Source organism: Pteropus medius, unplaced genomic scaffold (assembly GCF_902729225.1).
Source record: "Pteropus medius unplaced genomic scaffold, Ma_sr-lr_union100, whole genome shotgun sequence".
In the NCBI taxonomy this organism is placed as follows: Eukaryota; Metazoa; Chordata; class Mammalia; order Chiroptera; family Pteropodidae; genus Pteropus; species Pteropus medius.
This window is the reverse complement of record NW_024349800.1, coordinates 64,260,249-64,273,408: the sequence shown is the minus strand read 5'-3', so window position 1 is coordinate 64,273,408 and position 13,160 is coordinate 64,260,249. Positions and strand designations below refer to the sequence as shown.

General features: G+C 45.1%; 1 pseudogene; it reads right to left on the bottom strand.

Moving 5' to 3' along the window:
* Positions 1 to 10,547: 10,547 nt before the first annotated feature.
* Positions 10,548 to 10,666, bottom strand: LOC120622159 (uncharacterized; annotated as a pseudogene).
* Positions 10,667 to 13,160: the final 2,494 nt, after the last annotated feature.

Here is a 13,160-nt window from a genome sequence, read left to right as displayed (position 1 = left end):
AAGGAGCAGGCAAAAGCAGTAGGAGGGGCTGAACGTGGCTCACCCTTCCCCACCATGGGACTCTGGAAAGCGGGCTCTCTGTACTGCACAGTGCAGGGCCAGCCATGGGTCTGTGCTAAGACCCATCAGGGGGCAGTGAGAAAATCCGGACCCCCTCTCCCAAGAGCCCCAACGTTTCATTTCTGCAATGAGCTCCTGGCACCCTCTGGGGCTGCCCAATTGTGTTAGGGAAGGAAGAGGATGTCTTTGGCACAGTGTGCACATTAGAGAATTAGCTTCTTAGGTAACAGGATTAGAGCGAGCTGGGCAGGCCATGGCCTTAGATGGAGACGTATTGCCTGTGCGCCTCTCTGATGGAGTAGCAATCAAGTTTCCCCTGAAGAAATTTCCTATTAATGGATTTGATGGCACAATAGACAGGGGAGAGTTGGAGCTGTGGCCAGTGGCGGGGTGTAAATTGCCTCCGATGAAACTGTGGAGTCACTTTTGCCCCTTTCAAACAAGATAAGAATTAGTTCAAGGCCTTGATGAACTCTCCTTGGCCGGTGGGGATCAGGCAAAAGTAGAAGCCGGGCTAATTTGATTCCTGAGCTCTGACTGCAGACGGTCAGGCTCCTCCCAGGGAATGGAGGCGGACACGAAGATGGCAGCGATCCAGCATGGGTAATAAAAGCTCAAGACTGCAGGACGGGCCGGCCTGGGCCTCTCCTTGTGTCTAGTTGCTCCCAGCACCCCAGAGAGAAGGACTGTACTCTCACATGTGTCTGTAGCTTTCCACTTATCCGTCCTATCACTTTTCTTGTTCCTATTTTCCAGGTTAAAACACAGAGCCTTCGTGACATGCCTCAACTCCCACACGTAGTTGTGGACGGAGCCGAGATCCTCCGGAATCCTGGCTCCAGCCTTTTCCATTACAGCTGTGTTTCCCATTTTCTGCAGTAAATTTTTACTGGTCTATAAAACTTTTACCACCAAAGAGCCTGACCTTTTAAAACCTATAAACTTACAAAAACTCTGCAATCTGAAGTAACATCTGGCCCCACTAGGGTCCTACCCGTTAGGGAAGAGCTGGGGAAGTTTCAGGTTTATCCTCACGGTGCTAAATGGAGATAAACCTTTATCCTCCCCCATCACCTTGAGGAGAGTATTCCACGAAGCCCCACGGTTTGGATACCCCAGCCTTGGCACTTCCTCAGAGTCCCATGGGACCTGTCTCTCTCTCCACTCTGGGGATGGCACAGGAAGGACAGACAGGTGCAGCCTTCCCTTCCCACCCAGTTCCATGGACCTAACACATCTTGGCATGGAGAGGGTGGGAGAAAATGGCTGACTCAGTTTCCTATTGCCCCACCAAAGAGACAGCAATGGCTTTCATAGGGAGGAGAGAGAAGCAGCAATGTCCTTAAAGACACAGGAAGATCTCTTTGCTCCTGTCTTTTTTTCCTTGATGTCCTATCATATCCTACATAACCTTTTTCTGGTCCTTGGAATGGCCTGGTTTTGCACCACTCCCCACAACAGTACCTACTGTTTATCAAGCACATACTACATGCCAGGCACTGCGCTAAGCTCTTTATCATGTTTAATCTTTATTTCCTATGAAGAAGATATTATTGTTCCCATATTGCAAATGAGAAAATTGAGGCACAGAGAAGTTAAGCAACCTGTGCAGAATTACATAGCTAATAAGTGAAGGGTGTGGTGGTGTTGGGTCTTTGACTTAAAATTCTGGCTCTTAACCACCTGATGACGCTGAGCCCCAGAGCATTCTCTTGGATTTAGACCCAGGCTGATTGGACTCTGGCTCCAATCCTGGGAATGGATGGGGGTCCTCGCTGTTGCCTTGGTTGCTCTTGTCGAAAGGGCAGGCTCATTGTGCTGGCTCTAATTAAAGATATTTTTATTGAAGTGTCATAAATAAGAATATATAGTAACTTAATGGACCGTTAAGTTTACTATTTTCCTCAGTACAAAGTGGATTCAGCCTGCCACACTCTACCATCCTGGTGCCAGCAAAGCCAGTATCCACAAATGGCAGATATGGGGTTCCACAGTGAATTTGAGACCGGTGGCCTCTGCAGCCCCTCCACGTGGTATGGAAGTGATGCTAGAGCTTTAAGAGTGTAATATTATTCTTCTAGCTCTAGGTGCATGGGGTGGGACTTCCTTATAAGGTTGAGGTTTTTCTTGTCTCCTGTCACCTGGGGAAGAGGCCTTTTCTAGCCTTCTGACCAGACAGCATGAGATCGTGAAGTAAGCAGCATAGTGAGGCCTTTTTCCCTCAATATTGATCCCAAAAGGTCAAGATGACTTAGAGTTTGTTTTTGGGAAGGGGGTGCTTACGTTCCACATGTAGACAGGCAAGGAGTGGGAATGAAGAAACCCAAGCAAGGGACCTGTGAAATTGTGCTAATCCTGTGAGACTCCATGAAGCTATTTCAGGACTCTGAGAAGGATGTGACAGGTCTAGGGGAACTGAGCATCCTGTACCATCTGAGACAGTCTGTTTCAGTGTTGCACATTCCTTTGCTTACATCCCCTGTCTCGTCCCTTAATATGCATTTACATTGGACTTTCCAACCTTCATCCTCCCTACTAAGGGAAGAGAAGGGCACTTTCTTTCTGAGTAGGCCAGTGTGGTGGCAGCAGCAATGGTGTGAGAGAGAGGAGCAGCCCAGCTACGTGAAACCCAAGGGACCATGGTGTGTTGCTTGGTCTCCTTGCCCCTCCTGCCTGGAGACCTTCCTGTTGTCAACTTTGGAGAATCAGGGACTTGTTTTCATTCTTCACACAAGCCATGAGGGAGTCAGAGGTAGAAGAATGAGCAGAGCAGGCAGGGTCTGTCTTTCCTCCACCCCCTTCTCCTCCTTTCTGGCACAGAGGGATGAAGGTCTTACTCTAGTCCTTGCAGGTTCTCAAAAATGGATATTCCAATGTCTTAAGTATGTCTCCTTCCTATAAGATGATAATTTCCTCCTCCCCCATTCTCCAAATCTCCAGCAAATTCTAGTCTTTTCATCTCGAGGGTGGAAACTTTTTTTCTGTGCCCCAAACAACAGAACCAACTCCAGGGTGGTTTCCAGGGTATGTCACCCCGAGAAATGCATCTAGAATTAGTAAGCTGGTAGCAAAGGCCAGGCCTTAATGGGACTGGTGAAGGGTCATTAACTCATCTGGTTACCCCAAAGCTGGACCTGAGGGCAGAAGGTCATTTGGCTTAAATTTCTCTCTAACTCAAGAGTTTTATTAAATTCAGGAAGGAATGGACCAGAGAGACCATCTTATTCCTGGTGAGTGGCCATTAATCCATCTGGCCACCCCAGAGCCGGACCTAGGGACAGAAGATGGTTTGGCTTAAATTTCTCTCTTTCTTAAATTCTAATTTCCAGAGAGAAAAAGACTGGAGAAGCCTTTCTATTCATCCTCTTTCTTCTGGGAATATTAGAGTCTTAATATATTGTTATTAGTATTTTCTGAGAAATATTCAAAGAAAGAAACCCCACGAGTCCCTTTGGGATTTCAAAACAAAGTTTCTTCTGATATCTAACTTTAAGTGCACTTGGTACAATTTGAATCATTTCCTTTTATCCTGTGGAAATGGCTCCCACCCCCCATCTATCCTCTCCACTATCTCTGAGAGGCAGTGAGGACATAGTTGTTGTTCCTAGGCTCTTCCAGAGAGAAGAAAGCAGAGACAAAGCATAATAACATTTACTAACTTTTGTATTGCAGTTTGTGGGTTATATTGAACTTTCATGCATGTTGTCTCTTTCACGTTGAAACTCACTAGAACACTCTGAGGTAGGTGACATTATCCTCATTTTATAGATGAAGAATTACGATGTTGAGATGTTTAGTGACTTGCCCAAGGTCACGTAGCTAATAGGTGAGCAAGCGTGGTTCAAAACCCCAAGCCAAGCTAAGGCAGCACCCATGAAGATCTGATTCTGTCTTCTACCTTTTCCACTGGGGTAAGAAGTGAAGACGAAGGAACAACAAACTTAATGGTTGTTGCCTCTAGGAGGCGGGATGTAGATCAGGGGACATAGTGGAGAGAGAGATTCATTTTCCTTATCTACTCTGTTCTGCCTTTAAATTTTCCTTATCTACTCTGTTGTGCCTTTAAATTTTGTATCATGTAAATTTGTTACCTAGATTTTTTTTAATGAGTTTTTAATTACTTTAGTTACTTTTTACTAGTTTTTAAAAAGAAGCAATGAGAAGAATGGAATATAAGCCAGTTCTAATCCTGGTTCCATCATAAGCTACCTGTGGGTAAACCACTGAAACTAGGCTTCGGTTTCATCAACTATCAAACGAAATTAAAGAAATAATTGCTCTGCCTACTAAATTCACCTGTCTACCAAATCCACAGAACTTTTTGTGAGGATAATATAGTTTAATAATTATTAATCTGGTATGGGGAAAGCAATAGCAGCATCACCTGGTTTGATTTATACGTATCTCCTCTCCCAGATATTTTGATACCCACTCCCTTTTCACCATGACACGGATAATTATAAAATCCATAATTCATGGTGTTATGGAAAAAGAAGACTCTGGAGTCAGACTTGACTTGAGCTGAAATCTCAGTTGCTCAGCTTACTAGTTATATGATCCTGGTCAAGATGCTTAAAGTGACTAACTTCAGTTTTCTCATGTCTAAATTGGGCATAACCAAACTTATACCTATAGGTCATTGTGAGGATGAAATGAAGAGATGGACGTAAAGCATGTAGCACAGTGCCCAGGACATAGTACATACTTCGAAGCTCTTAGATTGTTCCCATTACAAACAAATGGAATCAATAGAATTAATAAATAAGTGAGGTAATGGGTTGTGAATGCTCTAAGAGAGTTATACACAGCAATAAAACCTGAAAGGGGTTTTCTGGAACAGTCTGTTACAGTGGTCCAAGGGTGGAGCCTGGGAAGAGAGGAGTGAAGAACTGGAAAGCAACAGCTTGTCTATGATCCCAGTGGCCATCACCTTCCTCAAATGTCACTTACTTAGACCATCTTATCTAAAATTACAACCCTCCAATACTTTTCATATTCCTCCTCCACAGCATATGTCACTGTCTAATGTACTACATATTTTTTTTACTTCTCTCATTTGTTTTCCCCCACTAGAATATAAGTTCCACAAAGGCGGGAATTTTCCCCCCTCAGCTTTATTGAGGTACAACTGACAAATAAAACTGTATATCTTTCAAGTATACGATGTGATGATTCGATATACGCATACATTGTGACATGACAATGTATGCGTATAGCGAATCATCACAATCAAATGAATTAACATATCTATCACCTGACATAGTTATCTCTTCTGTGTGTGAGAATCCTTAAGATCTACTCTCTTAGCAAATTTCAGGTATACAGTACAGTATTAACTATAATCACCATGCTGCTCGTTGGGTCCTTACAACTTATGCATCTTATAACTAAAAATTTGTACTTCTTAACCAACATCTCCCCATTCCTCCAGCACTTGGCAGCCACCATTCATTCTACTCTTTGCTTCTATGAATTCAACTTTTTAAAAAAATTTCTACACATAAGTGATGCCATACAGAATTTGTCTTTTTCTGGCTTAGTTCACTTAGCATAATGCTCTCCAGGTTCATCATATTGCAAATGTCAGGATTTCCTTTTTTATGAATAGTAAATATCTATGATATAGATGTATCACATTTCTTTTATCCATTCATCCACTGACACTTAGATTGTTTCCGTATCTCGGCTATGTCAATAATGCTGCAATGAACATGGGAGTGTGGATATCTCTTTGAGACCCTGATTTTGTTTCCTTCAGATATATACTCAGAAGTGGGATTGCTGGACCATAAGGTAGTTCTATTTTTAACTGTTTGAGGAATCTCCATACTGTTTTCCAAAGTGGCTGTACCAATTTGTATTCCCACCACGGGTGCACAGGGGTTCCCTTTTCTGCACATTCTCACCAATATTTATTTCTTGTCTTTTTTATAATAACCATCCTAACAGGTCTGAGGTGATACTTTGTTGTGGTTTAGATTTGCTTTTCTCTGATGATTAGTGATGTTAAACACATTTTCATGTACCTGTAGTTCATTTGAATATTTTCTTTGGAAAAATGTCTATTCAGGTCCTTTGCCCATTTTAAAATCAGATTATTATGGTTTGCTATTGTATGAGTTCATGATATATTTTATATTTTAACTCCTTATCAGATGTATGATTCACAAATATTTTCTCTTATTTTATAGTTTGCCTTTTCATCTTGTTGATGGTTTTCTTTGCTGTGCAAAAGCTTTTGACTTTGATGTAGTCCCACTAGTTTTGGCTTTTGTTGCTTGTGCTGTTGGTGTTATAGCCAAAAGATCATTGCCAGGAAATACGTCAAGGAGCTTTCCCCCTACGTTCTCTCCTAGTTTTATAGTTTCAGGTCTTACGTGTAAGTCTTTAACCCATTTTCAGTTAATTTTTGTGAGTAGTGTAAGATTGGGACCCAGTTTTGGGAATCCAGATTTCTAAATACCATTTATTGAAGAGACTATCCTTTAGGAGGAGAGGTTTCTATCTGTTTTGCTAATTGTTGAATTCCCAGAGCTTGGAAGAGTGCCTGTCACATAGTAGATGCTCAGTAAATATTGTTGGGTGAATGAATGAATGGCACTAGCTTAAAGGAATAAAAGCAAGGGTGTCTAACAAAATCCACCTGTGCTCTGGAACTCTTCTGGTTCCTCACAGGGGCTGTGAACTGAGGTAGGAAGTATGCCACCAGCTCTGGAGCTGGATCTGATCCTGGGGATGTACTGAGCAGACTGTCCTTGTCTCACTGCTGCCATGACTCTGGTCTACTGTTTTCTTGAGCAGGGACACAATGGGACTCAGCTGGCTACTAGGAGGCCTGGAATGAAGAACATTTGGGTCCCCTGAGCTGCCTCTGTCCCTTACCTGGAGAAAGGAAATACTCGAGGACACAGAGCCTCTAGTCCTCCCATGTGAATAGATAGAGATGGGACAATGGGAAGAAGGCAGACTTGGGAGAAATCACAGCCTCACTTGTGACAAGGGAGAGGCAGTGAGGCCTCAAGGATGACTCAGCTAAGGAGCACTCTTTCCACACCACCCCCAGAGGAGACGCAGGGCTGACTGAGGAGGTCACATGGCTCTCCTGCTTCAGGGGCCACTGTCTCATTCACCTCGGCATTTATGGGAGAGCAATCTGTCCCTCAGCATAAATAAAGCAAGGCCCTCAACACATGCCAGCAGACACAACCTACCTTTGCGTCATTGACCTCTGGAGTTAGAGATAGAGAAAAACCCCTCGGGCCTTAAAACATCTAGTCTAGCTTCCATGCAGCACCCAAATCTGTATGACATCCCCAGAAAATGATCTTTCAGTCTTAGCTTGCAGACCTCCAATGATGAGGGGACCCTCATGACATCCCCTTTTCTTTTCTGCTGAAATCTTTCTATTATTATTCTCCAGCTCTGTTTTTCTAACACTTCCACCCATCCAGTGCTATCCTTTGGGACTATTCAGTATAAATCTAACTCCTTGTCAAGGCAAAGTCTTTCTACCATCATGCCTTCTTGTCTTTAGGCCCAAGCCCTTCAGTTCTTTCAGCACAATGTATTAGAGCAGGAAGGACCCTGGACAGGGAGGGCTGAGGCTGTGCATGACCCACCTTAGAGCCTGTAGTGCTGTGCTGTGTGCCTGGGGCCTTGTGGTACTTCACAGAGGCCGCTAAATGGATGAGGGAAAGAATCTGGCACAAGCTTCTCAGTTTATAAGTGAGGAAAATGAATATCAGCAAGGATCAGTGACATCAGCAAGGTCACGCTGTTCCTAACCCCAGAACTTGCTCCTAGTTCAGAGGATTTCCCAGAGTCCCATACATACTAGAGTGTTCAGAGACCTCATCTTGTTTTGTCTTCTATCTTCCTTTTGGGTTTGGCCTGGTTAGCTCCGCAGAAGCTCTCCTAGCCCATCTGGCCCCGTTCCCTCTCTGTCCTCACCTGCTATGACCCTCCCCATCATTCTGTCCACTCCAAGCTTTCTTCTTGTTCCTCATACGTACCAGGCGTCTTCTGCCTTAGGTCCTTTGCTCTAGCTCTTTCTCCCGACATGGCCACTTAGCTAACTTTCCCTTACCTCCTTCACATCTTTGCCTAAATCTCACCTGCTCAGCGAGGGCTACCCTGACTACTCCATTTAATCCCCTCACCTGCCCCACCCCACCCCAGCCCACCCTTTTAACCTGCCCTACTTTTTTTTTCCCCATAGCTCCATCACCTCCTAACATTTTACATGATTGACTTACGTTGATTCTTTATTCTCTGTCATCACCAGCAGAATGTTAGCTCCATGAGGGAGGGAGCTTTTGAAGCTTTATTGACTGATGTATCCCAAGTACCTAGAACAGTTCCTGATCCCTGTAGGGGTTTAATGAATATCTGTTGAATGAATTCCCCACTCTGAGAACCCAGCAGGGTCCCAGGTCCGAATCACCTCCCGGTAGGTACTAAACATACATTTGTTGATAAGGTGGATTGATTGATTACATGTCTTTGCTGTGCTGTAGCACTATGTATTAAGCACTGGCTACATGGCTGAAAGGAGAGATGTGTGCACAGGCTCTCCTGGGTCACTACAGAGGTCTTACCCATGGCTATGGCCTAGAGGGTGTCCCTTCCTCCAAACTCCAGTGGGAGATCTATGGAGTGAGGCTTGGCTCATGGTTGCCCCTTTTGCTTTCCAACCCATCTTGGATGCTGCATGTAGTAGGCTGAATAATGGCCCCAAAGATGCTCAGGGCCTAATCCCTGGAACCTCTCAGTGTTAGCTCACATGGCAAAAAGGAGTTTGCAGATATGATTATATTAAGGATCTTGAGATGGGGAGATGATCCTGGATTATTCCAGATGGTCCCAAATATAATCACAAGTGTCCTTATAAAAGGGAAGCAGAAGGAAATTTGATAACAGAAGAGGAGAAGGCCACGTGATGACAGAAGCAGAAACTGGAGTGGTGAGCCTTGAAGATGGAGGAAGGGGCCACAAACTGTGGAATGCAGGTGGTCACTAGAAGCTGAAAAAGGCAAGGAAATGGATTATCCTCTCAGAAGAAACCAGTCCTACCAACACCTTGACTTCCACCCAATGAAACTGATTTTGGACTTCTGAACTCCAGAACTGGAAGAGAATATATTTGTGTGGTTTTAAGTCACTATGTTTGTGGTAATTTGTTACAGCAGCCATAGGAAACTAATACACGCCATTCCTAGGGCAGCTTCCCCTTCACAATGACCAGCACAAACCCCAGGTCTGTTTTTTCACATCACACACAACCTCAGACCCTCAGAGACCAAGGCTGGGGTGGGAGCATCATGCAATGTCTCGAGTGTTTTTACTCTGATGGACTGTGTTCCCCTCAGGTGTGGTTACGAGTTGAGCCACCCACTTCCTCCTCTAGAACTTTCCAAATGTTGTAAATAGGCCCTGAAGTGTCTTGCTGGCCTGAAGTAGCTTCCCCGAGAGGACACTCTCAATCTTCCTGCTTCCAAGTATTTAATTAGTCCTAAATGAAGAGCTCTCCAAAAGTGTACAGCACTTTGCCCATTTGCTGACATAATTATATTTGCACGTTTGCTGTTGCCACTGGTTGTCATTCTGGAAACTTTCCTTCTCCTCTGGCTTACCCGAAGGTGATTTCATAAGTACAGAGAGCGGTGGCACTTTACAAAGCCTGTCCTCTCGTTTCATGAGAACCTTCTGAATTCTATAGCTTGATTTGTCATTTCATCAAACAAAAGTTGAACTGACCAGCCTGGATATTTCTGAACTTCACATGTAAACACAGATTACTATGATTTAGTGTTCCCAGGCTTGGGCTTTTGGGATATTATGTCACTTGGTCAGCACAACAATCCTGGAAGGTAAAATTACCCTTCCTTCCTTACAGATGAGGAAACTAAGGCTCAGGATACTGTGGAATCAGTCAAGTGTGGTGATTAGAGAATGAATATGGTGACCATTGGTACTGTGCTCCAAATATTCCAATTGTCTCCTTTTCTGGGCACTTGGAAGGATTGCACTTCCTGACTTTGTGGTGGTTGGATGAGTTGCATGAAAGGACAATGGGACAGTGAATTGTGAGCAGAAGAAACTGGTATGTCTTCCAGGATGGGCAAGACCCTTGCAAGGTCTCCTTCTATCTTGCATAGTCCCTGTCCCAAGGTGCAGGCTGTTTCATCCACCTGGGTCTTAGAGGGAGGACATGGACCAGAGCTGGAGCTGACTTGTTGTAGACACGCAGAATGCTGCTATAAGCCACTGAGATTTAGGGGTCATGTGTCACCACAGCATAACCTAGCCTTTCCTAACTAACCTGGGTCTAATGTCAGCTTTACCGCTTTTTAGCCACATGGCCTTGGACGAGTCAGTCGGCCTCTCTAGGACTTGGCAGGATGGATACCTGGCACTTACTACAGAGTTTTGGGGAGGATTTAATGAGATGACATGAGTAAGATTCTTTTTCTTTCTTTTTTTTTTAACGCTTACAGCACCTGGTCTTCCTAGGTGGTCTCCCATCCAAGTACGAACCAGGCCCGACCCTGCTTAGCTTCCGAGATCAGACAAGATCGGGCATGTTCAGGGTGGCATGGCCGTAGACAACATGAGTAAGATTCTTAGTGCTGTGCCTTTCACATAGTAAATGTGCAGTAAATGGAAATTATAGTCACTGTTGTTGTTATTGCTGATTCTTATTATAAAGAAAATTCAGTAAATCGCCCAGAGTCCTCTAGTCAGAAGTGATTGGAAAGATTCAGGAAAGGGAAGGGGACCAAATTTGTGAGCAACTATTAAATGTTTTATAAACTGGCAGAGTCTTCATCCTAGGTGTTGGACAGCATTATCCCTATTTTACAAATGAGTAAACTGTGTCTCAGAGAATTATTTAACTTGTCCAGGGTCATGAAGCCATTAAATGGTGGAGACAGGATTTGAATTTAGGCCTAAATGCCTCTCTCCCCTTTATCTTTCTTGAAACAGAATTCCCTCAGTGCTGGGCACATAATCCCCTCCTAACTCCCCACCTCCTCCACTCCACCCTCCAACCAGCTCCATTGCTTTCCTAGATCGGCACAGCTTATCAATAGCTCCAAAATGCCAGCCTTCTCCAGCCACCACCTCAAATCTGGACCTTGCCTGCCCAGCCTTGACCTATTTATTGCCAGACCCCATTTCTGACCCCTTCCTTGCCCTTTCCACCTCTTCTCTTCAGCCTACGCAGGAAGCAGGTGGCATTCTCAGGATTTTAGTCCAGGAGAGTGTGTGTATCTCCTCACTTGAGGGCACTGGAGCTAGGGCCTCTTTCCCAGCAGGATAAATCTAAGGAAGCACAAGGCATTGAGAAACAGAAGACCCCAGCTCTCTTCTGGGCTTTGTATTTGAGAATAATAATTCTTTACCTTTACAGCTCGTTTAACTGCCACAGCTCCCTGTGACAGAAGGGGCACTTGTTATTATCACCACCTCTCTAAACACTACAGATAGTAGATACATCTAGATATGAAAGCTACTAGATGTTACATCAGATAATTCTGAGTTCAAATTCTATTCTTTCACTTATTCATTGTGTGATGTTAGGCAAGTTATTTAACCTCTCTAGACCATGGTTTCTATATTGGTAAATTTATTGTACCATTAAGATTAAATTAGATACAATTTGAGAAGTCCTCAAATGATGAATGGCACACAGCAAGTGTTCCGTAGGTAGTAGCTAGCAGTAATCAGAGTCATTACCATCGTATTTATCAGTATCTTGGGTTTATTGTTTCCTCTCTCAGCCTCATCTACAAAATGAGACCTTTGAATAAGCTGATCTAGTTCCTCTCCAACTTTAGTTACCACCTCAAACACACACACACACACACACACACACACACACACACACACAGCCTACAGGCAGAGCAGGGGACTCTGTGCCTACAAAGCTACAGTAACAAGCCTGGACTCTGCCCCAGTACCCTCAATGTCAAGTTCAGGTTGCAGGGAGAGTGTCATGGTGGCTGAGAGGCAAGAAGGCAGGGGGAGATGGGCCAAGTGGCCAGAAGGATCAGCAGGCTGTAGGGAGACCTGAGGGCCTGGACTGCAGCCCCAGAGCCACCTCCTATATTCCTGGAAGCAGGACCCATAAAAACCTAATGGGTGTTTGAAATTTCAACAGCAAGGGTAGATCTGGGAGATGGAGAGAGCTTTCATTCCTCCCAGGGACTGGGGCTGAGACAAGGTGGCGGGGAGAGCAGGCCACTGGGCAGCCTTGGGGACCTGATGGAGAGACAGAATGTCAGCTTTGAGCGGCTCCTCCTGCCAGCAGTGGTCCCGCTGGGGAGCAGGGGAATGAGTGGTAGTGACAGCAGCATGGCCTATCCTGTCACCTGGGGTTCTTTCCCCACTCCCAATACCCAGTGCTTTGTTATCAGGTGGTGGCAAGGTATTTCCCCCACTGCAGCTTGGCTGGCCTTCTTACAGGGAAGCTGGGGTGCATGTTCCTTCATTCAGAGCCCTCTGTGCCCATGCTCTGGGCCAGGCTGGTACTAGATGCCAGAGATATAGGAAGGATGATTGTGGTGTGGTCCCTCTAGGGTCTTCCTCTGCCTGATATTCTCAATCTTAAGCTCTGGGGAGAGAAGGTTTGGGTGAACTAAGGGGCTGCATCTGTCAGAGGCAAGTCAGTTAGAGGAAGCTTCTCACACAAAGGAAGGGATTCACAAAACTGAAGTTCCTGGAGGTACTGAGGCCATGACATAGCAGGCAGGAGGACTCAGGGGTTTCTCCGTGTAGTGAGTGGGCTCTGGGGTAAAGGGGACAAGTGATCGCTGATTGGGGCAGCCTGGTTCTCCAGAGAAGAGGGTGTCTGCTGTCAGGGGAAAGAGGGTTGTGGAAGGGGCCTTTCTTTCCCTTCACTCCCTCTCTCTTTGGACGGCACACACAGAGCCATCTCCGCCACCTGCCTACAGCCTATAATTCAGCTGCCCAGCTGCACAGAGTGCTTGACTGCTCTGATTGTGGGGAGGGCAGATTACTGAGTGGAGTGCAGTGATTGGCAGGTGCCCTGCGGGCCCAGCTGCCCGGATAGCAATGGCGAGCTTATGTGACTCTAT